At 38.3% G+C, this 26,012-nt stretch overlaps 1 protein-coding gene and 1 long non-coding RNA gene across 3 annotated transcripts in view; one reads left to right on the forward strand and one right to left on the reverse strand.

Annotated features, from left to right (window-relative positions):
• Nucleotides 1-26,012, forward strand: part of dacha (dachshund a) — a 186,364-nt gene that overhangs the window by 22,112 nt on the left and 138,240 nt on the right. The window lies entirely within an intron of this gene.
• LOC120482269 (uncharacterized) overlaps nucleotides 5,754-26,012 on the reverse strand; it is a 191,894-nt gene continuing 171,635 nt past the window's right edge. The window contains exons 5-6 of the long non-coding RNA XR_005623437.2: nucleotides 22,693-22,812; nucleotides 5,754-6,069 (exon numbers count right to left, since the gene is read on the reverse strand). This is a non-coding gene — a long non-coding RNA (uncharacterized LOC120482269). The remainder of the gene's footprint in view (nucleotides 6,070-22,692; nucleotides 22,813-26,012) is intronic.

Below are 26,012 nucleotides of genomic sequence, written 5' to 3' on the forward strand. Positions count from 1 at the left end.
ATGACATTTTTACCCAAGATTTGGTTTTTTTTCCATATTTGACCCGAATTTGGGTTGAAACAACCCAGCATTTTTTAGAGTTTATTGACCCAAACATTCATGAACTTAAAAATGATTTATGAGTTTTCTCCTTGATTCCATTTGTTTTCTGTTATAGTAGAAAGGGAAAAGAATATACAATACACTCTATTTAAACACTTCACTCTAAAAAAAATGCTGGGTTGTTTCAACCCAAATTTGGGTCAAATATGGACAAACCCAAATGTTGGGTTAAAAATGCAAAAATGCAGTTGAAAGTGAAAGTTAAAGTTGGGTTAAATTTTTAAATGACATTTTTAACCCAACATTTGGGTTTGTCCATATTTGACCCAAATTTGGGTTGAAACAACCCAACATTTTTTAGAGTGTAGCAGGTGCTTTTATCCATGTGAGGGATACAGCAAGCGATTCATTCTGGACAGGTCTGGACGCCAAAAGAAGCTTTCATTGGCCATCATAGTTTGTCAAGTTTAGGAGCGTGAAAATGTCCCTACCTTAACAAACCGGTGTGTAAAACTCTTGGACGTATTTTAAAGAGTCTCCGCGAACTTTACATACTTTAAATCCAGTGTTTAGTTGATTATGGTTAGCACTCATTGTCTCAATTGTAAGCATGACAGCGTTTTTGGCATTATAGCATCTTTGTTTCCAGGCGGACCGTTAAAGAACGCTAAAAACATGTTTCCGGACATCCTGTAGAATTCATCCAATCAGATGACAACTTTGAAGTGTTTCCAGTAAAGTGTGCCATCAGACGTTCAGCCCAACGCATTCTCATCCCAGGGTGTCATATAGTGATAGTGACGGTATACATCCAACACACATGGCACCCTTTAGCCTCAATATAACATGCTTCGGTTATGGGTAGGTTTAGGTCTGGGGTAGGTTTAGGGTTAGACCACTAGGAGGCGCCTTCTGGCCCATATATATCTGCGTCTCATATTGACGCTAAAGAGTGCCATGTGCGCTGGATGTATATACTGTATATCTATATGACGCCTTGGGAAGGGGCTGTTTAGCCAGCGGTCCGTGCGTGACGTCACGTCTGAGGACTGAGGCTAGGAAGGAAGTGCAAACCTGTATGATTGTGCTGCCCTTGCAATGGTTATCAAAGATTGCCTGGGATTATTGTTGATGAACATACTGTAGCTGGATGGTGAAATTATGCTGTAGAGTCAGTGACAGGGTAGACGAGAAGCTCTGTCTTTGCTAGTTTGAGCTGTAGGTAACGTTCTTTCATCCATCCAGGCAGTCTGAGATACCGTCGGATCGTCCGGTTGAAATGAAAACTATAGTTCAACCTGCATTTGCACATGCATTTTGACATCTGATATTCTACACAAAACAGTTTGAATGTATATTATGCATGTATGGGGTTCTATATATGAAGCATAGGGTTCTTTACTCGACTCCAAAGAACCTTTTATGCTAAAAAAGGTTCTATAATGACAAGAAAGAACCCTTCTTTATAGGCTATTAATCATTCATATATTACATTACTCTGCAACATTATGTAGTTGTAATTAAATTATTGTTTATTAAACTGTTAACTCTTAATATCACATTGATTTTTGGAGGAGAAAAACTGAAATGGCACTCTTCGTGTGATATTGATTACATAAAATGGTAAATATACATCTTGAATTTTGTTGATCATTCACATGCATTCATAAATAAATTTTAGGGTCTTGATGTTTGTCAATAATATGAAATATTTAATCCGGAAAGGACAAAACAAATGATAATGAATGTACCCAAAAGGTTCCATATAGAACCTTGTTCCTGGTTACAAAGAATTCTTATTATTGAACCCTTAAAAAGGCTTCTGTATAGAACCTTTTAGGGGTTCCAAATACGTAGCGCTGATAGAACCTTTGAAGGTTCTATATTGAACCTTTTCTTCTAAGACTGTACACTCTTAAGAAAAGGTTCTATATAGAACCTTAAAAGGTTTTATCAGCGCTACGTATTTGGAACCCCTAAAAGGTTCTATACACTCTTAAAAAAGGGTTCCTCTGGGTTCTATATAGAACCCTGGGGTTCCGTACTTGGCCAATAGAACCTTTTACCAAAAAAAAAATGGTTCTATATAGAACCATTTTGGAGTTCCATATATGAAGCGGGGGATGGAACCATTTCTGGTTCTAAATAGAACCATTTCTTCTAAGAATGTATAATTACCACTTAAGCGTGCTGTTTTTCATGATCTCATATTCATTGAAATATATGGAGCGCATGTACAGGAAATGGACCATTTAACGCTTCCCTTTTAAATGGCATGGCATGGTGTGTGGTCTTGAACGCTTGCTGTTATTGTTTAGCATGTTTTGCGAGTTTCTTTGCACTCTCTAGAAGACATGTGACCTGCAGGAAGACATGCATATCCTTTTTGACAGTATTTGCTAATTGCTTATAATAATCAGCGACCTCACACCAATTTAGACGCTAAATAGAGGGCACATGCTGGAAATTTACAATATCATTCTTCCTTTTTGTAAATAGAAAGCAGACCGCAGGCATTGCAGTTGGCCTGTTGGGTCTGTAAAAGCTAAATCTAAAGTGTGTCGTTACTTTGTCAAGTTTTCAGCATGTCTAAATGTATATTTATCATGTCAGCGCTTCAAGCAGTCGCAAATATCGTCCATCTTTTTTGACAAATCAGGATCTCGGTTATAATGCATGTTAAATAATAGAGCTCACCGGAGGTCGGGTCTTTGCTCTTTTTTCATCTGTAATAGAATCTTCTTTTCCCTCATTCCTTCTGCTGTCGCCAGGCCGGAGAGGCCCGCGGGGCCCTCAGGGGGACGGTGTGTAAGAGATGGACTCTGTAGCCAGGGGCCTAGAGGACTAAAATGCAAATGTAGCTTTTGATAGATGATAAAGTTGGCCATAGGATGATGGATCGTAAGAGTTAAAGGAGTAGTTCACTTTTAAAAAAATTTTGCTGATAATTTACTCACCCCCATGTCATCCAAGATGTCCATGTCTATCTTTCTTCAGTCGGAAAGAAATTAAGGTTTTTGATGAAAACATTCATATAATGGACTTCAATGGGGTCCAAACGGTTCAAGGTCCAAATGAGAGTTTCAGTGCAGCTTCAAAGGACTTTAAACGACACCAGACGATGAATAAGGGTCTTATCAAGCGAAACGATCGCTCATTTCAAAAATAAATAAAAAGTCGTTAATAAACGGGTTCGTGACTCTCCTGTTCGAACTCGTTCATCAAAATGAACAAATCTTTTTTCGAGTCATGACTCGAAGGGTCCTAGATAAGATTAGTCGTTTAAAGCCCTTTAAAGCTGCACTGAAACTCTCATTTGGACCTTGAACCGTTTGGACCCCATTGAAGTCCATTATATGGAGAAAATGCTGGAATGTTTTCATCAAAAACCTCAATTTCTTTTCGACTGAAGAAAGAAAGACGTGGACATCTTGGATGACATGGGGGTGAGTTTTTTTTTTTTTTTTTTTTAAAGTGAACTAATCTTTAATAAAGAGATTTTAACACATGACGAGCCACGATTCTTCATTTTTATGTCTATTAAAATTACAATTTAAAACCAACACCAGTCCCTGTAATTTAAACATATTTAACAGACAATAACAGTCAAAAAATGTGAAGCCTGTTTTCAACTTTTTAACACCGCATTGAAATATTTCAAGCACATGCCGCCCACAAAAGCGCTTTTGTGTGAGTGTGTGCGTGTGTGTGTTCCTCACTCGACTTGTCAGGTCCTCCCTAATAGCAGCTTTACGAATAAGTCTCAAACATCTGACCACTTTGTCATAACGCGAACGTGCTTGTCAGCAGGTCTGTGAATGTCTTACAGGATAGTTTAATTATAACGTCAGGCCGCGATACGCATTCTCCGTCGACTGACTGGCAGGTAGTCGCTCCGCCCGCCGTTCCGAGACTGGGAAGAAGAAGAGAGAGTCGTACCTCTACGGTCCGTGGGCAACAATTGTTCTCGACGAAGCAAAATGCGAACGCTACCGTTAAAAGAACTTGGGCAAAATTCCTGTCACAGATGTAGCAGTTTCACGCCTCTCCTGTCAAGAGCCTCTCGCTTCAGTGCCGTTTCCGTCCAAAATGTAGTCCTTAGCATTGTTCGGCGTTTCTTCCTCAACAATAGTTCTCAAAATGATGAGTGCTATTATTTGCCTGCTAACACTGACACATAATTGGATGGTGTCTCCCTTAATCTGAGCTGTTAGGCAACAGCGTTGTCAAAACGCTGAACAAGTTATGAGATTAATTTCCTATAGAGCATTGTGAGCTTGTCACTCACAAAGTGCTTCTGAATTATTTTAGGGGCGCGCAGAAAGTTTGCACGAGTTCAGAAAGATTCGGCTTTCAAATAAAGTCGCTCGTTGAGGGTAGTTGCCGAGCAGATTACAGTTTGTGCGTGGCAAATTGATTATTAGAAGGCTACAAGAATGAGATGTTTATCACAATGCCACGTTTAAATATTAATGTCATCATTGAAGTCAGTACATTGTTACAAGCTTAAAGGAGTAGTTCACTTTTAAAAAAACTTTTGCTGATAATTTACTCACCCCCATGTCATCCAAGATGTCCATGTCTGCGTTTCTTCAGTCGAAAAGAAATTAAGGTTTTTGATGAATTCTCCATATAATGGACTTCAATGGGGTCCAAACGGTTCAAGGTCCAAATGAGAGTTTCAGTGCAACTTCAAAGCGCTTTAAATGATTCCAGACGATGAATAAGGGTCTTATCAAGCGAAACGATCGCTCATTTAATAAATAAATAACAAAGTTTAAGTTTTATAAGCTCAAATGCTCGCCTTGCTCTGTTCTGTGATCAGCGTTCGTGACTCTCCTGTTCGAACTCGTGCATCAAAATGAACGAATATTTTTCCGAGTCAATTCGTTCGTTGAATTAACCAAATGACTCTGAAAAAGATTTGGTCATTTTGATGAACGAGTTCGAACAGGAGAGTCACGAACGCGCATCACAGAACAGAGCAAGGCGAGCGTTTGTGCTTATAAAACTTAAACTTAGTTATTTATTTATTAAATGAGCGATCGTTTTGCTGGATAAGACCCTTATTCATCGTCTGGTGTCGTTTAAAGCCCTTTGAACAGTTTGCAGTTTGCACTGAAACTCTCATTTGGACCTTGAACCGTTTGGTCCCCATTGAAGTCCATTATATGGAGAAAAATCCTGGAATGTTTTCATCAAAAACCTTAATTTCTTTTCGACTGAAGAAACAAAGACATGGACATCTTGGATGACATGGGGGTGAGTAAATTATCAGCAAAAGTTTTTTTTTTTAAAAGTGAACTACTCCTTTAATTTAATTGCCAGTCCAGCTCCACTCTGTAAAGTTTGATTAAAGTAACATTTAAGCCACGAAAAGATGTAGATTTTACCCATGGTTAATGGGTGTTTAGGCGCAACGCAAAGATGCAGAAAGTGCAAAAAGAAAAAAATAAATGAGTTATGAAATTATCATCATCATAACTTTCTCTGCATGTGAAATCATTTTCAAACTATATCCATTATGTTTTAGAAAATCTCGGTAAAATGTATAAATGTAACACCTTAAAATAAAACGTAACCGAATTCGATTATCCAAAGCATACAAGCATGTGCTAAATTGATAAATGCAAATGAAAATCAATTGCATGCATTTTCTCATTAAATATCCTGAAATACACGTTAAATCGGTGTATGTCACTGTTGAACTTTTTAATTGACTGATGCATGTGCAATAAATCCAAATAACATGGCGCGATCTTAAAACCATTACACGCATTATCAAACCACAATTGATCATGAATGGTGTACAGCCCCTCCTCTTGGGTTTCCTCTTCGATTTAATAAAGTACAATAATGCATTTAAATTGCACTCGTTCTCATCTGGCTGTTTCTCTCTCTCTCTTTTTCTCATGTGGCGATCCCCGTTCCTGCGTGTTCCCGGATCCCTCACTTCAGGTAAGTCCAAACGCTCACACACTCAAAACGGCCAGTAAGAGACGCAGGCAAGGTCATGATGTCACAGCCCTGAAAAATGTGCCATTGATAGGGGTTAAGAAGAGAAACGTCCACTTCACACACACACACACACACACACACTCTCGCTCCTTTTTTTAGAAACAGGTGCTGCTGTGTCGCATTTCTCCCCTCAGGCCTCCTGCAGCAGATAATGCACGCCATGACATTTGGTCCGGCTTAATACACCTCTTTGTCACAATCGCCGGCGTAATTGTCTTCTATAGAGCGGCATGCTTTTAATTAAAGTGAGTGGTAGGCTCTGACAGAAATGATTTATTTCATGCACTCCGCTATCGGGTCGCGCGCGAGCACGCATAAGCGCAGCCACAAACACGCACGCCTCCGAGTGTCTCGGCGCACGGGGCAAATTAATTACAGCAAATCAAATTAAACAACGCCACCAAATCACACTGTCTATCTGTGTGTGCCGTGGCAGCCCCAACAAGAAGTTTATTAAAACGAAGCAGGAAAAAGAGTGAAGCGTGGAGGAGAAGCGGCGACGGTTGGATGGAGAGGGCGACTCAATTAGGGAATTATTGCGTCGTGTTTGAAGTGCGAAAGTGTTGTTGGGGTGTGAGAGCGAGTTGCTCCTCTCGTCAAGTGGGTTCAGTGGTTAAAAGGGGTTTCGTTTGTTTGAGGCTCTCCTTAATTTTTTTTGGTATGTTTTAGGGCATCCAAGATGTAGGTGTCTTTGTTTCCGCAGTAGTTTCAATTTTGATATTTTGTCTGTCAGTCATATAATGGAGGTCTATGGTCACCACCTCAAAGAGCATGCACAGAGAAGTCCAAATTAAACATGATTTAATGACTCGTAAATGTAAGTACACATTGACGGTGTGAGAAAACGAACAGTATTTATATAGTTTTTACCGCCACGTCCAAGTGATCTGAGGGCGCGGGCGCTTACGATATAAATACTGTTCGTTTTCTCACACAAACCGCTCGTTTCACCTCTTAGGCCATCAATGTGTACTTACATTTTCGAGTCATTAAATCATGTTTAATTTGGACTTCTCTGTGCATGCTCTTTGAGGTGGTGACCATAGACCTCCATTATGCGACTGTTTCCGCAGTAGTTTCAGTTTTGATATTTTGTCTGTCAGTCATATAATGGAGGTCTATGGTCACCACCTCAAAGAGCATGCACAGAGAAGTCCAAATTAAACATGATTTAATGACTCGTAAATGTAAGTACACATTGATGGCCTGAGACACCAAACGAGCGGTTTGTGTGAGAAAACGAACTGTATTTATATCGTTTTATCGCCACATCCAAGTGATCTGAGGGCGCGATATAAAACGATATAAATACAGTTCGTTTTCTCACACAAACCGCTCGTTTCACCTCTTAGGCCGTCAATGTGTACTTACATTTACGAGTCATTAAATCATGTTTAATTTGGACTTCTCTGTGCATGCTCTTTGAGGTGGTGACCATAGACCTCCATTATATGACTGACAGACAAGAACGCTTTGACCTAAAAATATCAACATCTTGGATGCCCTTGAGGTAAGCTAAAACATACCCAAAAATGAATTTCAAATTGAACTATCCCTTTAAGGTTTAAATGCACTAAAGCAGCATTAACACAATTGATTAGAGATGTAGTCCAGCTGAACGCACACCAAATGTTTAATTGTCTTAAGGGACCTAAATTAGCCCAGTTCCTTCCCATAGCCTTTGTCTCGGATCGATCTCCGGAAAAAGAAGAACTCGCTAGATGCATTCGTTCCTTCTGGCTTAAATATACCTGTTTCTTGTCATCTGTGTTCGGTGGCTAAACAATCGCGCTCTTAAACAATAGCCTTTCTTTGCTCCAACAGTGCTGCGTTTGAAAACATCCTGTTATTCGTTTCAATGTTATAAAAGTTAATTAATTGTCCCATCCTGTCCGCTCGGGAGGTACAAAACGCACGACTCGGAAAAAGTGATTACAGAACAGCATGAAAAACAAACAGCTATCTGTCATTTGAGGTTTAGCTTTCCGTGTGCGGTGGAAATAATTCAGTTTAAAACCAAGTAATCAAAGTCTTTCTTTGGAAAGTCAGTTTCAAAGTATTAATCTTGAGTGTAAATAAACCATGCTAATTTATATCATAAAATAAGACTTTTGCGGCTTGTTATACAATCAATTTCATCAAATCTAACATGAAACCTAAATGGTCTTATGGACTTGTTGCTTACAACAACCAAAAAATCGTTTTAACATCTATTTTTACATCCATGAATATGTTCTGAAGTGGCTGTGACTGTTATAATAACAAAATAAAAAATCCAAGATAATCTTTAAATTCACCATTAATGGGGCTAATTTGATTTAGATTCTCTATAATGATGATGAATCAGTTTTTTGGTGTTAACTTATGATAATGTTAAATGTATTACAAACTTGTTGCATGTATTGAACTTGCACAGTTTTACACAATTTTGTTGTCATAATAATTATACATTACAATAACATCATATTTGCATATCTTACAGTACTTGCTGTAAAATAAATTTAGTTATGCATTATAAGTCCTTAAAAAAGTAGTCAACATTACTACTTTTGGATGAATTACTCTTTCAGAATTCATTTTCAAACCGGTCTACGGATGTTTATAACCCATTATGGTTTGTCAAATACACTATGATTGGCACAGAATATGTTACAGATAACATACTGAAATAAACATTTCTATGCAAGTTTAAATGTGTTTCTCGGACAGAGGAGAGGGAGTTATTATTATTTTTCACTCCCTCATGGTGAATTTCTCTATTGTTTCTTGTGTGTGGACAAAATGAAGGATTCCCTCTTTTGGGCCACTCCTGTGAGTTTTAATTAAATAAGGGTCATGTGTATAGTCCACCTCCCACGTTTAAAGGAATTTAATCTGGAGTCAAGACACAAGTGTGTGTATGTATGTGTGTGTGTGCGTCCCTCAGTCTCAGCCATGTCACTCATAGCCGTGACCCACCGTACCCCAGGGCTGTGCGGGTCGGTGTGAATGGAGCCGTGTGTGTGTGTGTGTGTGAGATTGAAAGTGAGACAGACTTGCACCTGCACCCTTAATAAATGTAGTCAAGCAGCCTGGACATCTCTCTTATTCCCCCTGTGTTTTTTTTCCACATTTGCTGATCTTTTACTAGTATCCCACTATAACAGCCATTATATTCGAAAGGGCACATTAGTAGTTGAATTTATTTTAACTTGTGGTTGAATTAGTCTTTACACTCATTTAGTTTCAACCTGTCTGTAAAACACAAAAGGAGAAACTTTAAAGAATGTTCACACTGCTAATTTCCATACAATGGAAGTGAATGGGGACCAGTGATGAATAATAGCAGTGAATACTGCGCTACATTCCGAGTGTTCTGAGATTATAGACAGTCCCTCCAGGATTTCACGATTTTTTTTTTGTGATTTTTGCGATCAAAATGACTGATTTTGTGGTGGTAATTTCCAAAAATTTGTGAAAAAATTTGCGATTTATATATAACATTTACCATAATAGTATTCAGTCCTTCCAGAAAAACGCGGAGTTTTTTTGTGATTGTTGCGGGCAAAAATTGATTGATTAGCCTACTCGGCCCGTTTTCTTTAAAAATGCGATGGAATATGCGGGATATTTATGCAATTTTATGCGATGAAATTGCAGGAATTTGCAAAAATTGAGAGAACTTGCAAAAATTGCGGTTTGATGAAAAAGATTTCTCTTTTTCAGTGATTCCCCCAACATCCTGTTCTCACTAGGCTAATGTAAGAGTCATTTCTTATTACTTCCTTTGATAAACAAGCATACTGCATCATAGAAAGTGCTGGGAATATTTAATTTCTCATCTTGTTTTATTTCAGACTGTAAGAGTGTAAATAAGGTGTGGCCCCTTTAAGAGCTGCGCGCTCCCTGTTGAACTCTCTGCAGTGTTATATGTGCGCCTCAAACACCCCGTGTGTGCGGGTAATTTCTGTTTGATGCTACTTCTTTTATCTTATGTTGTTTATTAAGTAACGATGTGACGGTAGAACGTGTGAGACAGTTATACGAGTTCGATTTGTGAGATGTCAATCGCCTCCGTGAGTCTGTCTGGCGTCGCGTAATTGCGTCACTTCATAACGTTCCCATGGAAACAGAGGGAAATGGCTGCTCTTGTGTGAAGCAACATTTTTTAACTTTCTACTAAAATACACGTGACTTTTTTTTGCAACGAAAATCCGAGGATTATGAAATTATGCAAACCCCGCATATTTTGCAAGGAAATTGGCAATTTATGCGGCGAAAGTGCGGCGTATTTGAAAAAATGCGGCCCCCGCATAAATATGCGGACTTTGGCTGATTTTGCATTGAATTCAGCGATCGCATAATCGCGTTTTTCTGGAGGGACTGTATAGAATAGAATTTTATTAGAATAGAATTACCAACTTAGTTTCATAAACGTTTCTATATAAATGCGGAGATGCGTGCTATTTTTAGTCTTGTAGCATTGTGCAGGTGCCATAAAATTGCAGCTTTCAAAGATTTATGTTCATAACGTCGGTGTAAAGATTTAATTAAAAAGCAAAGACTACAAGATGCATGTAATTCAAACAAGGCAATTATTTCAGTTTTTTGCTGACGCCATTACCATAGAGACCCGCGTCACGTCAGACCCACAACTACACTCCATTTAGCCTGTAGTTTATGCTGATCAATGGTTGGCAATTACAGCTCAAACCTTTTGAAAACCTTTCGAGTGAGAGACACACACAGAGAGAGAGAGAGAGAGTATTATTGAAAAGTCCTGAACAAATACTGTGTAATTGGCTCGGGCCAACAGGGTAATTGGCTTGTTCAAAGTGGGAAAAAAAGGAAAGCGTAACCCATAGAGGAGAAAGTCAGGGGAAATGTTAATATTGCACTATTGCTTAAAAATTATGATGACTTCAGCAGCGAGCGGAGCTAAGGTGAGAGCGGATGGAGTGTCGACTTCAGACAGCGGCAGGTAAATAAGCATATCATTAACAAAGGATTGTTAGCGTGTATTTTTTTCTCTCAGGGGCTAATGTATTCAAAGAGGTGAGCGGAGTGGAGGGAGAAAGGCAGTTTTGCGCTGAAGTGCCACTATTGGAGTGGAGGAAGAATATCGCGCTGAATAAGGGCTTCTGCTCTCTCCGGAGGTCAGGGCCTCCCTGGTGGCCGGGTACGAGCGTCGGGGGGGAGGGTGATGGCCAAATAATTAGTTAACACTGGATAAACAAAAGAGAGGCTCACACACACATACAGAAACTTTGTACTTTCCAGCGACACGACAAACTATCGTAGACGCAGTGTCTGAACATATGTCTGTACACTGTAAACAAAACCTGGTTGCCTTAAATGTGTCCGTGCAACATTAAAAAGGTTTTTGTGTTTCGATATGTGGAGTGAAGTACTTAAACAATGCCCAAGTATGACTCAGAGTGCAAATGTGCAGAGAGGAATAAGGTTATATATATATTTTTTAATGCAATTTATTATTTACGATGTATATATGAAGAGTTCAGATGCAAAAGCCTCTAAGTGCCATTTGAAATTTTCTTCTAGAATGATGATTTTTATCAAGCTTGTATATTTAAGTTCAGTGATTTCACTTAAATGGCAATGATGATTACCTATTAATTGTTATTTAAGTGAAATTACTGAACTTAAATATACAAATTTGATAAAAAATCATCATTAAAGAAGAAAATTTCAAATGGTATTTGGAGGCTTTTGCATTTGAACTCTTCACATGTATGTTGTTTTTGTGTTTTGGTGTGTAGAGACAAATAGATCAAGATGTTCGGTCAACCGGTTAATTAGTGCATTAATTATTAAAACGTAGTGGAGATGGGGTTGGATTGAATAAGCTTATGCGTCGGACATGTGTAAGTTAAAATAGTTTTTGTTAGTAATTGTTATGATTGTTTTGTTTTTTACATGTTCGAAATAAAAACTTTTCATTCATTCATTCAAATTGAAAAATCTGAAAGATTGAATTAATAATCCGAAACTCAAAATATGATGTTATCTGAACCACATAAATGATCTAAGTTGATTTGACAGAAGAAAAAACGTTATGATAACAAATTGTTTTTACAGTGGGTCAGCAGGATAGGATGCTTGCAAGTTGGTAAGACCAGTTTTAAGGTTTCCTGATGGCCTATAGTTGGACTTGTGTCTTTTAAACAGGGAATAAGCCTCCCCAAAAAGACACTTTTTTCTGTTTATGGCAATATTTTTATGATTGGTGCTACCTCTGTATATCTCTTTCTCTCTTTTTTGAGATAAGATATGAGTTGACGTTTGCTACTTTCTATGCTTAAGTTTCCTCATTCCCTCCCTTATATAATATCCTTCTCCTTTAGGAAAGGTGTGACTGTGTGAAAAATAGGTGGCATAAATCAGTGGTATTTTTTTAGACCAAGGCTGCTGTTTACACACACACACACTGAGGCTCTTAAATCCCCAGGTTGTGTATATGCATGGGGAAGGTGGGGAGTGTCGCGCTGGTCAACATTTCTGGAGGATTATTTGATTAATGCTGAGGGCTGCAGTGTGTTTAGACAGGGTCATGACCCCTGGGCATCCATTTAATCAAATCTCTCTTTTTCTCAGCTCACCCAGAGGAGGTCAAAACTAATACAGCCTCCCCGGTCTGCCTTTTTTCTCCCTTTCTCTCCCTTTCGAATGCATGAATGAGAGGTGTGCGTGCGTCTGACGAGAGACCGGGAGCGTCTGGAAATCTGAGTGTGTGTATTCGCTGACTTGCGCTTTAGGGACCAATCTGACCCCAAAAGTTAGCGAATTCAAACAAAACCAAGCACAAAGACAATGATCCATAAATAAACAGTCTACAGTATGTTCTCATTTATATACTGATTAACATACTGCAAAATATAATTATAATTTAGAACATTTTTTAAAAAATGTTGTTAAAATAAATGTAGCAAAATTTTGGGCTTTAAACAGGGGAAAATAGTAGCCAGGTGGGTAAAAAATGTTTTATTAAAGATATGTATATACTAGGGCTCAGTAATAAATATCGATTTCTCGATATTAATTGATTCTCATTTTTACGAACCGATATCGATTCTTAAATTTCAAGAATCGATTAGTCGTCCTGTTTCATTTGAATGAATGGATCATTGTATCGCGGCTGCGCGCATCCAAAAAAAAATCGCAATAATCTTTGTCCTTTGTTACTATTGATATGAAACAAAGTCTCAATTATTAAATTACGTCCATTTTCTTTAGAAATTCAAAAACATAAATAGCGTTTTGGCGCTGTGGCGTGAGATCGCTCTGGAGAAGCAGCAGCGCTGATCTCTCTTCCGGCTTAATAATACCAGTCACAGCGCCAAATAAACATGAATGAGTATCTGAAAGTGTGTTAAAGATACAGTACAACTTATCAAAATCCGGATCATGTCACATTGATTCACTCAATCAGCGTTTCAACCGTGGAAAGACGTCAACAGCTTGTAATCGATGTCATGTATCGTCATATTTACCTCAGAAAACCCACATAAACTCGTTAGTCAGCTAGAAAAAATAACTCTAGAGAGGAGCATTTTGCTAAATATATACACCATATTACATATGCATTATAATCTTAATGTTCTTCAATATTTAATGCATATTTGAATAAATCTGGAAAGTTTTTTATAACAGCCACCATTTAAATGTTTATATTTCATATAATCTTATTATTATAAAAATAAATAAAAGTGTAATTAGGCTAATGAAGCCTATAGGCTACAACTAGACTCCCATAGTTTACAGCGTTAGTTAAGAGATTTGATTTTCTTGAGAAAATTTGCCATTTATTGTAACTGATATCCAAAATAATCAATATTGAATCGAAATCGAATTGCAAGCTTGTGAATCGAAATCGAATCGAATTGTGAAATACCCAGCCCTAGTATATACGTATATAATGAAGAATACTGATCAAGATAGCTAAGAAAATGTATGCACACTGTAGAAAAAATTGTTATCATAACGTTTTTCCCTCTGTCAAATCAACTTAATGTGGTTCAGATAACATAATATTTTGAGTTTCTGATAATTAGTGATGCACGATATACCGGCCATCGTTTTTATGTTATCGCTATCGGCCCGATAATAAAATTTGGCTGATCTATTAAAGCTGATAAATAATGAATTATTACCATCAACACCTGAGACTCTTCAGATGCGCACTGTTCAACATGATTGATCTTAATTGCTTGAAATATGATTGGAATCAAAAAGGAAAAAGTGCAAAATGTGCTGTCATATCGGCTACTGAAATTATAATGAGAACATTATAATTGTGTGATTGGGAAATGGATTTTAATTGTGAGACTTTTGTTTTAGCAATCAGGCTCTCAAAAATTATTATTAAAAAAAATGGATTTAGATTTATCGGCCGATATATCGGTTATCGGCTTTCAAAAAAAAAAAAAATTATCGGTTATCGGTATCGGCCAAAATGTTCACATCGATGCATCCCTACTGATAATCAATCTCCTTCATTGTATGAACTCAATTTTTCAATTTCAACGAACTTAAAGTTATAAGGCATTTTTTTTTTAGCTAAACCAACAAACTTACAGTGTACGCAGTATTTTAGCTGGTTTTGCGAAGATAAAAGAGCCGGCGTCGGACTACATATTCTGAAAAGGAGATGGACACAGGTCACACAATAGGAATTAGCCAGGCCAAAAATGCGTCCTGATTCTTTTCGCCACTGAGTGGCTTCCGACAATGGATGCCGTCTGCCTGCCGCGGGCCGACAGAAATTAGAGCAAAGACCGGCCCAGTCAAGTGTCAGAGCGAGAGAGCCGGACCTTTTGTGATGTTTCCAGTGAGATTAGGGAAAGTGCGCTTCATTGAGACCTCGGATTTATCAGTAATTATCACGCCGCTGCTTCCACACAGACCTAAGCCTTCTGGGGGCGAACGGGGGTGGCATTTTATTTTCATTAATCATAGACATGTGAAGTCTTAACTAAGCCCCCCCGATGCTGGCGGACTATTGGCATTCTCACTGACTGGACCCAAGTATGCGACACAAAAAAACGGCGGGGCGGCATGCATGAGAAGATCGTCTGCCCGAGTGGTTGGTGTGCATTCATTCTTCTTTTATTTGGACGCAGGAGCCGAGGGGGGGGAGGGGGGTTGTAGTTAGGAGGGCTAATGTGGGTGAATTACGAGGGAAAACCTCTGCAGCTGAAGGCCTGAGAGAGAATGGAAGACGAGGGGAGAATAATGGTCACGCCTGGGGCGGTTCGTCTGTCCTCTGTGCATGCCGCTCACTAAACAGTTAAAGATTCACGAGAGGAAGATGTGTGTGTGTGCGTAACAGCTCCCTGGGTAATAGGACGACGGCGCAATCGCTGGAACAACAAGGTTATTCTTCAGGACGTTATTATGACATCTGTGTGCTAGTTAAACAGCTTGCGAATATGCTGATAAAACTGGGAGCTAATTTACAGTGCCATAAAGCCAACTTCACCTTCAGTTATTATCTGAAAATATTTATTACGGACTGTTAAAAAGTCTGAAATTAAATGCTTTACGGCCATTTATTCTCAAACGTGGAGCAAGCAGTGGCCCCTGCAGTGGTTATTACGAGACTGCTGTTTGTTAAAAACAAACTGGAATAATATAGATAAGAGCATGGTGCGAGGGAAGGGAAATTTCTGTGCTCTTGGGTAAACACGGCCGCCGAATCAATTCGCTAATCTGTCCATTCTCTCTGATTGAGGCCCGGCGCAGGAAACGCAACGTGTTCACCCTTTTCCTGTCTGACCTTTTCTCCTTTGCCGCACTCCGTTTTGAAATGTATATATAGGTTGTGAAAGTCTGAGGTCATTTGTGTTTTCCTCAGCGCTTTTGCTCCCTTGGCGGAGGCTTGAGACTTTAAGCCATGTGAGGTCCCGTATTATTCCCGCTTTTCACAAGATGTAAAACAAGTCTGTGATGTCAACAGAATGTGTATGTGAAGTTTCAGCTCAAGATACCCGACAGATCATTTTTTGCAGCATGTTTAAATTGTCATTTTTGGGGGCTCAGATAAACACGCTGTTTTAGTGTGTTGCCCTTTAAATGCAAATGAGCTGCTGCTGCCGGAACACAGGGGACGGAGCTTCATGAGCTCGCGTTCAGTCAGAACGGTGATAATATCAGAAATTCTCAGTAAGGGTGTTCATTTCGAGTCGGACAATAATGTCTACCGAGTCAGAGTGCTGTATAGAGATGGAACAGGTATAGTTTAGTAGTTTAATTACGACGGTTATTATAATGTATTTATCATCTGCTTGGATGTATCCATTATTTATTAATAGCCTACAAGTTTGCTGTTTTGGACCAGGTCTGAATGATGATCAAACATATACTGATGAGTAGAGCCAGGCCGATATTATCGGCCGATATTAGGCATTTTCTAAACTATCGGTATCGGCAGTTATAATGGCCGATAAATGAATATTTCAAAAAGAAAAGAAAAAACGGACGAAACACGCTTGAACCATGTCATGAGTCTTGGAGTTGTATAGTTTGTCCACCAGAGGGCACTCTACACCGTTCCTGTTGGCAACACTCGTTGAGTTGGTCACGAGACCTACATTGCTTGAATAGCAATTAAAAGATCATCCCCATCAGTTCTCTTAACTCAAATAAGCATGACAAAATTGCGACTATCATGTCCAGTTTTGCTGCTGTTAAATAAGCCGAGAGTGAAGCGGAATTAGCTAGTAATAGTTACGTAACGTTGTTACAGTGTAGTTGACTGACTGTCCTTTTAACTTTAGACAATGTGACTGAATTATTTCTTTAATAGCACGTGACAGTTATAGCAATGAGACGTATCATCTCAGTATGACAATCCATTGCTAAATTATGGTTCATCATAGACTAGCTAACCATAAAGCTAGCTAATACCACAAGTTTCTTTTTAAAATGCATTATCATATTATTTTAGTTAAAACTCATAAATAATTTGTTTTGTTGCGTGTTTCTGAAAAAATAAAAAAAAATATCGGCCGATATATCGGAATATCGTATTTTAAAACCAAAAAATATTTGTATCGGTATCGGCCTTCAGAATCCTTTATCGGTCGGGCTCTACTGATGAGTTTAATAAAGTTTATTGTATATCACACAAAAGATAAAGTGTCACTTTTACTTCAAAAAATCACCGTAAGAGCTGAGTAAACACAGGGAGGGAGTTGAGGGAGCGTTCCTGTGGGCGGACGTTAGTCAAAAAACATAAGTAAGTATGGGGATGTAGTCCAAACGGGCCGTTCGATGTAGGCTACTTGTGTTAAATAAAATATCTCGCTTGGCATTGAACTTTGAGCTTTAGAATTTTACAGATATTATTTATACTCCAACAACAACATTACACACCAACTAAAGTTTGAAACATGGGTTCACAAAGAACGGGACCTTTAATACAAGAAGTAAAGGTATGTTTTACTCCTGTAGACCCTCCTACGTAAATCATCTCTTTCCACTCTTGTCATCTTTTTGGAAACCGTAAGGCTCGGATGACTCGTCAAACTCTACAAAGTTCTCTTTCGGCTTAAAACACTAATTAAAAACGAAAGTGGTGCAAATTGAAAGCGATACGAGAGATAGCCCTTTGATATTTGCAGATATCAGTTCGTTCTGCTTGCATAAGCTCGCAGTGCGCCGACTTCTATCTCTGCCTGACAGAGTTCGCCACGAAAGAACATAGTTTCCCCGAACGCGAACGAGGGGGAGAGCGAGACTTCTGTGAAAGACAAGAGAGATTATGCTAATCTGAGCGCTTTTTGATTCTGCGTCCCCGGAGGTTACTCCCGCAATGGTTATTTACTTATCGCGCCATCCAGATAACTGGGCAAGATAATGGCCCCCACTACATATCACTGGCTTCATTTCACCACTAATCCTCTTCCCCTCCAGAGTCGACTCCTCTTTTGCCCAAGTAATGAGCTGTAAAATTTAATAATTCACTTTTTCCTCCTCGTGCGGAGTCAATCCCGAGCAAGGTTTGATCGGAGAAGTCCCGCACTGATGCCGATTGATGGGAATTGCAAGTTGTTTTAGGTTACAAACTGCGAGACTTCGAACTTCTCTTGGATCTCCGTCGAAGACCGAGTTTGTTTTCTCTGCAGATCACTACTGGGGGCTTTCCTTATCAGATATTTCCGTTAATTCTCGTCTCAACTCTTGTTTGTACCTTGTGACACCCCCAGCACCAGAACCATTTCAAAGTAAGGTTTGATCACTGACTTGCACCAATGGCTCTTCAGGCGAAATACTAGTTGTTAGAAATTGTAAACCGTACACTCTTAGAAAAAAGGGTTCTATAGGGTTCCAAAGAACCTTTTACCTTCTAAACAAGGTTCTATAATGACAAGAAAAAACCCTTCTTTATAGGCTATTATTCATTCATGCGTATGTTACATTATTCTGCAAAATTTTGTAGTTGTAGTTAAATTATTGTTTATTAAACTGTTAATATCACCATTTTAATCATGCTGATTTTTGGAGGAGGAAAAACACTGATATTGATTTAATATAAATATATGCATTTTCTAACCCCCATATTTTGAATTTTGAGATCATTCACATGCATTGATGCTTGTCAATACTATGAAATATTTAATCCAGAAAGGACAAAACAAATGGTAAGGAATGAACCCAAAAGGTTCCAAATAGAACTTGGCTTTTTCCTGGTTCCAAAGAAGAATAGAATCCAAATACGTAGCGCTGATAGAATCTTTGAAGGTTCTATATAGATATAGAACCTTTTCTTCTAAGAGTGTACATTGATTGTAGATGGTTGTGAGTTAGCCTTTTTTGTTTTGATCCCGTTGCCTGGGACCAAGCAGAGCTGTTATGGTCTAATCCGACAGTGGGATATCTGGCTTGTGATGTATACACTGTAAAAAATAACCGTGATTTTAACGGTAAAATACTGTAAAAATGCTACAGTGCAAAACTGTTAATTGGTAAACAGAAAGTTTCCATTCTATACACGGTAAAGGTTCTATACACGGTAAATAACTGTGATATAATTTTACAGTAAAATACCGTTAAATTTACAGTTTTTGAAAGTGAAAAAGAACAAATCATTGTATAATTTACAGTGAAAAACCGTAAATTGACATTCCCACAATTCCCTGTGTGACACTTCACATTTTGTGTATTTTTGTTGAAATAACTATGGTTCCTCATAGTTTTATTGTTTTTTTTTCTAATCAGTTATGTACATTAGGGTTATATGTTACATTTAATGTTGTTAAATTAATGTTTATTGCATTTTTTTTAAATTTCATGTGTGTTACCATGATGGTGCTTAATGTTTCTGTGAATGACATTGTGCAGCTTCTTTAATTAAGTATTGCTCTATACAAGTATTCACTTGTGATGAGTTGCTCATGTAACTCTCATCACTGCTGTGATGATTGTTGGTTGTCAGTGTATTACAATGGTCTAAAACAGATATCAATACATCAATAAGTTGGTAAATCCACATTTTATCAGAAAATAAATTACGGTTTATTACTGTAAATTTTAAGTTAAATCTGTAAAACCATTAACGTTCCTACTGTATTTTTAACGGTAAAGTTCTGGCAACCACAGCTGCCGGTTATTTACCGTAAAATTTACGGTTTATTTTTTACAGTGTAGTTGATGTTCCTTCTGAGCGTATGGGTATTTGTTTGTTTTCTAGTGTGATTCAGAAACTCTTTCCAGGCCCATAAACTGATTCTCGCAGAGTTGCTCAAGGCAAGGAGGACTAAGAACTTACGTGCATCTCCTCTTTTTTTAACTCCCCTTCACCCTCACCCCGGCTGTTTAGGCTAAATGGATACCTGTAATTCATCTTTGCACTCAGTGTCGAGAGCGTTTATGTGGATTCTGAGTGTTTCTCCTTTCTCTCTCGCTCTACCCCCCTATTCTCGGCTCTCATTCCAGCTTCTGATCCCAGACAATGAAAACAATAGATGGGAGCCTCTTTTTCGCTCGTCTCTTTTCCCACACCCCACCATTCCCATTTCATGCTCTGCCTGTCGGGACTCTTTTGTGGACGGCATTAATTCCGGCCACGCTGGATAAACTTTCAGCAAAAACAATACAGTCTTGTATTTGTTTATTTATTCGTTTAGTCATCCTCCGCTCTACGACCATCTGCCTGGTGTATTAACATGCACAAAAAGATTCTTTCTAACTTTCATTCCCATTAGTATTTACATGTGATGTTCTCAGTTTGTGGACAAGGCCTTTAGTCTTGTTTTTTTTTGAGGGGTTGAGTGACATCAGTAGGTAGCCATAGAGCCGTGAATTCCACCCAGAGGGTCCAACCCTTGTGTTCGGATCGCTCGGAGCTGAGGGAAATGGGCTGGAAAAAAAGTCTGTTATCCCAGCAGTGGCAGTATAGTTACAAAAGGATGTTTATATGGCTGGCCCTGTTGATATTAGATTAAAATAATGGAATTTGACCATCTTATGGAGCCATTTCTGGACTGCATTAGGAACTGACTAGATTACGGCGCACAGTACACTCTTGTTTGTTGAATGTTAAAATGTGCTAAATGCACAAAAACATAGGTGATTTGTTTTTTGTTTTTCTTGCAGAGACAAGTAATTTATTGGGTGACGAACCTGAAAATAGTAAAAAAAAAAAAAACTCTTTAGGAAACTCTATATATAAACTCTACATATAAGTCATGTCACTTATATGTATAATAGGCTAGTGCTTTATTCAATACAGATGGTTTCAGTGATCATGTGGCTGTACTGATGCTCAGTTCTCATAGTGTCAGTGCAGACAAATCTATAATAGTGTTGATTATTATTATTATTATTATTATTATATACAACCAGAAATGTTGGTGTTTATCACTTATATATGAAGAGTTCAGATACAAAAGCCTCTACGTGCCATTTGAAATTTTCTTCTAGAATGATCATTTTTATCAAGCTTGTATATTTAAGTTCAGTGATTTCACTTAAATGGCAATGATAATTACCTATTAATTGTTATTTAAGTGAAATTACTGAACTTAAATATACAAGTTTGATAAAAATCATCATTAAAGAAGAAAATTTCAAATGGCATTTAGAGCTTTTGCATCTGAACTCTTCATATATAAAAAATAAAAGTTTTTAGTTGTGTTTTCTGTATTTAGCATGAATCCAATACAGAAGTAATAATAAATAATTGACTTGATATGCAAAGGATATATAATTCTTAAATTCATTGTGGTTGATCAACTACTTTTTCCAAAAGGATCATTTTGCTGTTGTTTACAAGTAGCTAGTGGCATAGCAAACAGCTTTTCCCGACACTGCGATAAAGCGATTACCCCACTGTTTGGTCCTAACCTTTTAAGAACATTGCAAGGCATTCTGGGTTTCCAGTCAGCGGCTTATTCAGCATCTCTTTGCGCTGCTAAAACGCAGCTGATGGCCACCTCAATAATTCACGACTCTTTCTGTGTTTGGTCATCATTTTCATAGGTGCCTGTCTTCTGGGCTGTTTTCAACTGCTCCATCATGTTAGTATGAATAATACATGTAGTATTATTTTACATAGGTGTTAAGTTACAGAGGGGCCGTGCTGATGTCCTTGGGCTATAATGGGGTGGGACACGTACAAAACAGTGACGTGCCCCAGAGGACAGGGCAATTGTCATTGATATGAGGCACACAGGTGGATGTTTCATTGGAAAATGCCTATGAGGCAACAGTCTTGCTTTTAATTCGAACAAATCAGGTGTAGAACGACCACGCTTTACAAATTGTATAGGGTTGCTATTGCTAACGACCCGAGGAGCATAACAGTTTAAGTATATTGTTTCTGCACGACAATAATTGAATTTGTTTTGACTGAATAAGTGCAATATTTCACAAGGTCTCAATGTCTGACACACAATGATGAGGCGACGTTTCACTCATAGTTACTGCAGGCAGAAAACAAAAGAATAGGAAGTATCATCAGCGAAACATGAAATGGCTCAGAGATTTACTGTAGAGCGAGTACTGAACGCAATCAAATGTTAGTGTAACTGTCACTTGATGGTGGATCTGGTGAAGAAGCTGTCAGCGATCAAAATATTGATTTTGAAGATGTTAAAAATGATAGTTTTGAGAATGTCTGAGACGGCGAACATGAGCCAGATGCTGAATCTACTGGGAAATGAGGACAGTGATGATGGTATCAAACATCTGCTCAAACTAAACCCTTCAAAATATGCTTTATTTTATTCTTTTGTAATTGTAACTCTAACATCAGAAGAGTTTTATATTATCAGTCTAATGCCTGGTTCAGATTACACGATTTTAGCCCAATTTTGGTATGATCTGTTTGACGTAGGGTGTCGTGGGGATTCGTAAACGAAAACGGGCGTTGGGACGCAAGATTCGATCGTATCATCTCGTATAGTGTGTCATAGTGGGCGACGACCTACAATGTCTGCAATGCTTCACGACATCACGACAAAGACTAGCATGTTTAATTTAACAATTAATTTAACAATTAACAATGAGGTTGACCAATAGGAGAACAGAAGCTTTTCCGTACACAACTTTAAAAAATTGTGAAACGAAAGAGAGACGATGGTGCTAACGTTAAAACTAAAAGTAAAAATATATAAGAAAACAATATTTTACCTCAAGTTCTCTTTGGAGGATTGACCGCCCATACTGTCCTCTTCGAGCAATCCAGGAAGGTGTCCATTATCGGGTTTTCTTTCTTTCTTACTTTTTTCTGAACACAGGACAGCCAATACACTGTAAAAAAAAAAAGTGTTCAATTTAGCTGTGGTTGCCAGAAATTTCCCGTATAAAATATGGTTGCAAGAATTTACGGTAAAAGGTTTTACAGGCTTAACTTAAAATTTACGGAAATAAACCGTATTTAATTATCTGATATACTGTTAAATTATCGATATAATTTAACAACATTAAATGTCACATAAAACCCTAATGTACCTAACTGATTAGAAAAAAGACTAAGCAAACTATGAAGAAACAAGTGTGGAGTGTCACGCAGGGAATTGTGGGAATGTCAATTTACGTTTTTTCACTGTAAATTATACGATGAGTTGTTAATTTTCGCTTTAAAAACTGTAAATTGAACAGTATTTTACTGTAAAATTACATGAAATTTACCATTAGATCTATCACAGTTATTTACTGTATATAGTAAGGAAAGGTTCTGTTAGCCAATTAACAGGTTTTCACTGCAGCATTTTTACAGTCTTTTACTGTTAAAATCACCGCTTCATCTATTGTTTGTTTAAGTTCGTTTCCGGAAGTCACTCGCGACTAGTTTCGGCTTCTCGATGACATCACGCGCCGTCGCCACGCGATGACTGCTCAGGAAGCAACGTGTAGTCTGACATGTTTCTTGTCCACGACACGACAAGATTTTAGGAGTCAAAATCGCGTAATCTGACACAGTGACTATCGTAACAGACAAAAAAAATGTAATCGTGTAATTATGTCACATGAACAAATGAACAAATCATTTGATTTTTGATTAAAATCTCAATTTTCTCGCGATTTAAACATTTTTTTTTTTTTACAACATTTGGAATATTGTAAGTTATCATAACTAAATATATAACACTGGCCTGGTGATTTTGGGATATTTTAAAGCAAAAATCTTAGGTATTCCACCTTTAAAATAACATATTTAGATTCATTAATAATGAATCTCAATGAATTGCATGTTGTTTCAACCCTTGTTTTAAACCCAAATTTAAACCAACGGTTGGGTTTGTCCAAGCGTTTTTTAGAGTGAATATCTGCTGAACATAATGCCCTAATATAATGCATATTTTGAATTTAAAAGTCCGATGCAGTCTTGGGCATTGACGTAGCAGGTGTACAGTTGATCTACATCAACATCCCCTGTCTGCTTGTCCATGTGTCCGTCTGGTCTCTTTATTCTCCACACCGCTGTGTCCCGCTGACCCCTCCGTGGCTCTTTTCATTACTGGCATTCCAACAATGTATTTGTGTAAAAAGGAATCAATTAAATTCAAATCTTTCTGAAAGCAGGCTTTGCTAGAAAAACACGGGCCGGCCAATGTTTAGTTTGTGCATCTTTTTTTTTTTCCAGCTCTGTTCCTACATGTTCAGGTTGTATCCCTCTTTTTTTCTTATTTTCTTATGATTGTTTTTAATAAACGCAATAGAAAAAGCTTACCGCCTTAATTGCTTTAAACAAAGTCGGACAACAATCATCTCTATTTTCTTTTCATATCGCATCGTTGTTTTTCTTTTCCTCCTCGGCCTCATGTTCTGGGATGACCTCGGGGTCGTACTCGCGGAGTAATCCGTGCATGTTTGCCGACCGAAATCATTTTGTAATAAGGAAAAAATCCTAGTAAACAGAGATGTAAAAGTTTGGCCAAGAAAGGGAGTACGGAAATCTCAAGGCTTTCGATCTCTTGGATTTTTCTTGCTAGCGGGACGCGGCCTAGAGGAATGACGGGAGGAAAAGGAGGGGTGTTGTTTTCCTAATCCATTTGTCCCATTCCTTTGGAAGTGTTTGCAGTCAAAACTGACATGCTGGGTTTCAAAGTGAACCAAACCACATGCTTATTGCAAGGTCATCAGCAGAGCACAAGATCAGAAGAATATGTTCCTACGATATGTTCAAATACTTCCTCCTCTCTTAGTTGTACATGTGGAAGCATCTGTTTGTCCAAACAATGGAAGTCAGAGTGAGTTTGAAGCTAGTGGTGCAGAAATGGCACACTTCAAATTGAATTCCAACAAAGTCGACGTTGTTGTTGTTACGATAGTCCTATTTGACGAAAGAGTGTCGGTGCAGAAAGTGTCGAATTACCAGGTCGTTGACTTGAAAAGACACCTCCGAAACATCTCTCGTATGCTTGGCGGCTGTCACTGTAATTTAGAACAAAGGTGTATGAATGTTAATTGATTTTCTATTTATGGTAGATGTCAAGCACTATTTATAATGAAACTTCACAAGCTAAAACTCGCGAAGAGAAGCCACGTCGAGAGCCTCGTTCTCTCCTGCAGGATTTCATTAGCAGCCTCACACCGCCGCGGTTTGATTCTTCACAGGCAGAGTCGATGTAGGGAGGGAACGTGAACGGACTTCATTTCCCAGGTATCCCTGGCCCAAACATGGGAGAGTGCTGTCCTCCACCCCTCTCCCCGTGTGTGTCCTTTCAACCACCCCTCTTAACATTTTTCCTTCTATCTATCTCTCTTTCCCTCCCTCTATCTCTCCTGTGGCTTGTGCAGATAATGAGACAATGGCGCTCCAGTGTTCTTGTAAGCCCCTGTAAACATGGAGCTGCGAGGAGTTCAAAGGATTTGTTAAATTATTGACATTTAATTGGAGGTGCTTTTGTGGCGGTCCGCAGCTCAGATGCTATTCGCCAGCCTTGGTGTCGCCATGGCAGCTAATGAGCACAACAGCCATTCAGGCAGTCAGGGGTCGAGGTAGGGGCCTCGGGGGTCTCAAATACTTTCATTGTGTCACACAAGTGCTCCTGGACACGGATGAAACGGGGAGCCATTTTCCCCTTCTTTTTTTTTTCTAAAGGGGAGAAAGAAGAATGGAAGTGCGATTGAATCGGACGACAGGCCGATACCCAGAGGAATATTTTATTGCTCGGGAGTTATTGCTCTTTCATCGCTCATCGGTCTTGTTTTTGGTTCAGTTGTTTCTAGTTGAATGCCTTGAGAGATATCAAATAGATGCAATTAAACCTATCTACTTTTTTATGTAACAAAAACTCTGTCTTGAAGAAAGAAATGTGATGACTAACTTGTAAAATTATTCTGAGATTATTAATCTTTATTCAACTAGACCCACATCGTCTCTCCTATAAATGAGCAGAATTAAGCAACATTTTCACACTGTTTGTCAAGCTTTATTTAGTTTCGGTCTCTGAGAAATTTAATTACATTTTTAATTCATGTATATTTTTTATTTTAATTTTATT

This window comes from Pimephales promelas, chromosome 19 (genome assembly GCF_988280905.1).
Source record: "Pimephales promelas chromosome 19, fPimPro1.hap1.1, whole genome shotgun sequence".
Classification (NCBI taxonomy): domain Eukaryota; kingdom Metazoa; phylum Chordata; class Actinopteri; order Cypriniformes; family Leuciscidae; genus Pimephales; species Pimephales promelas.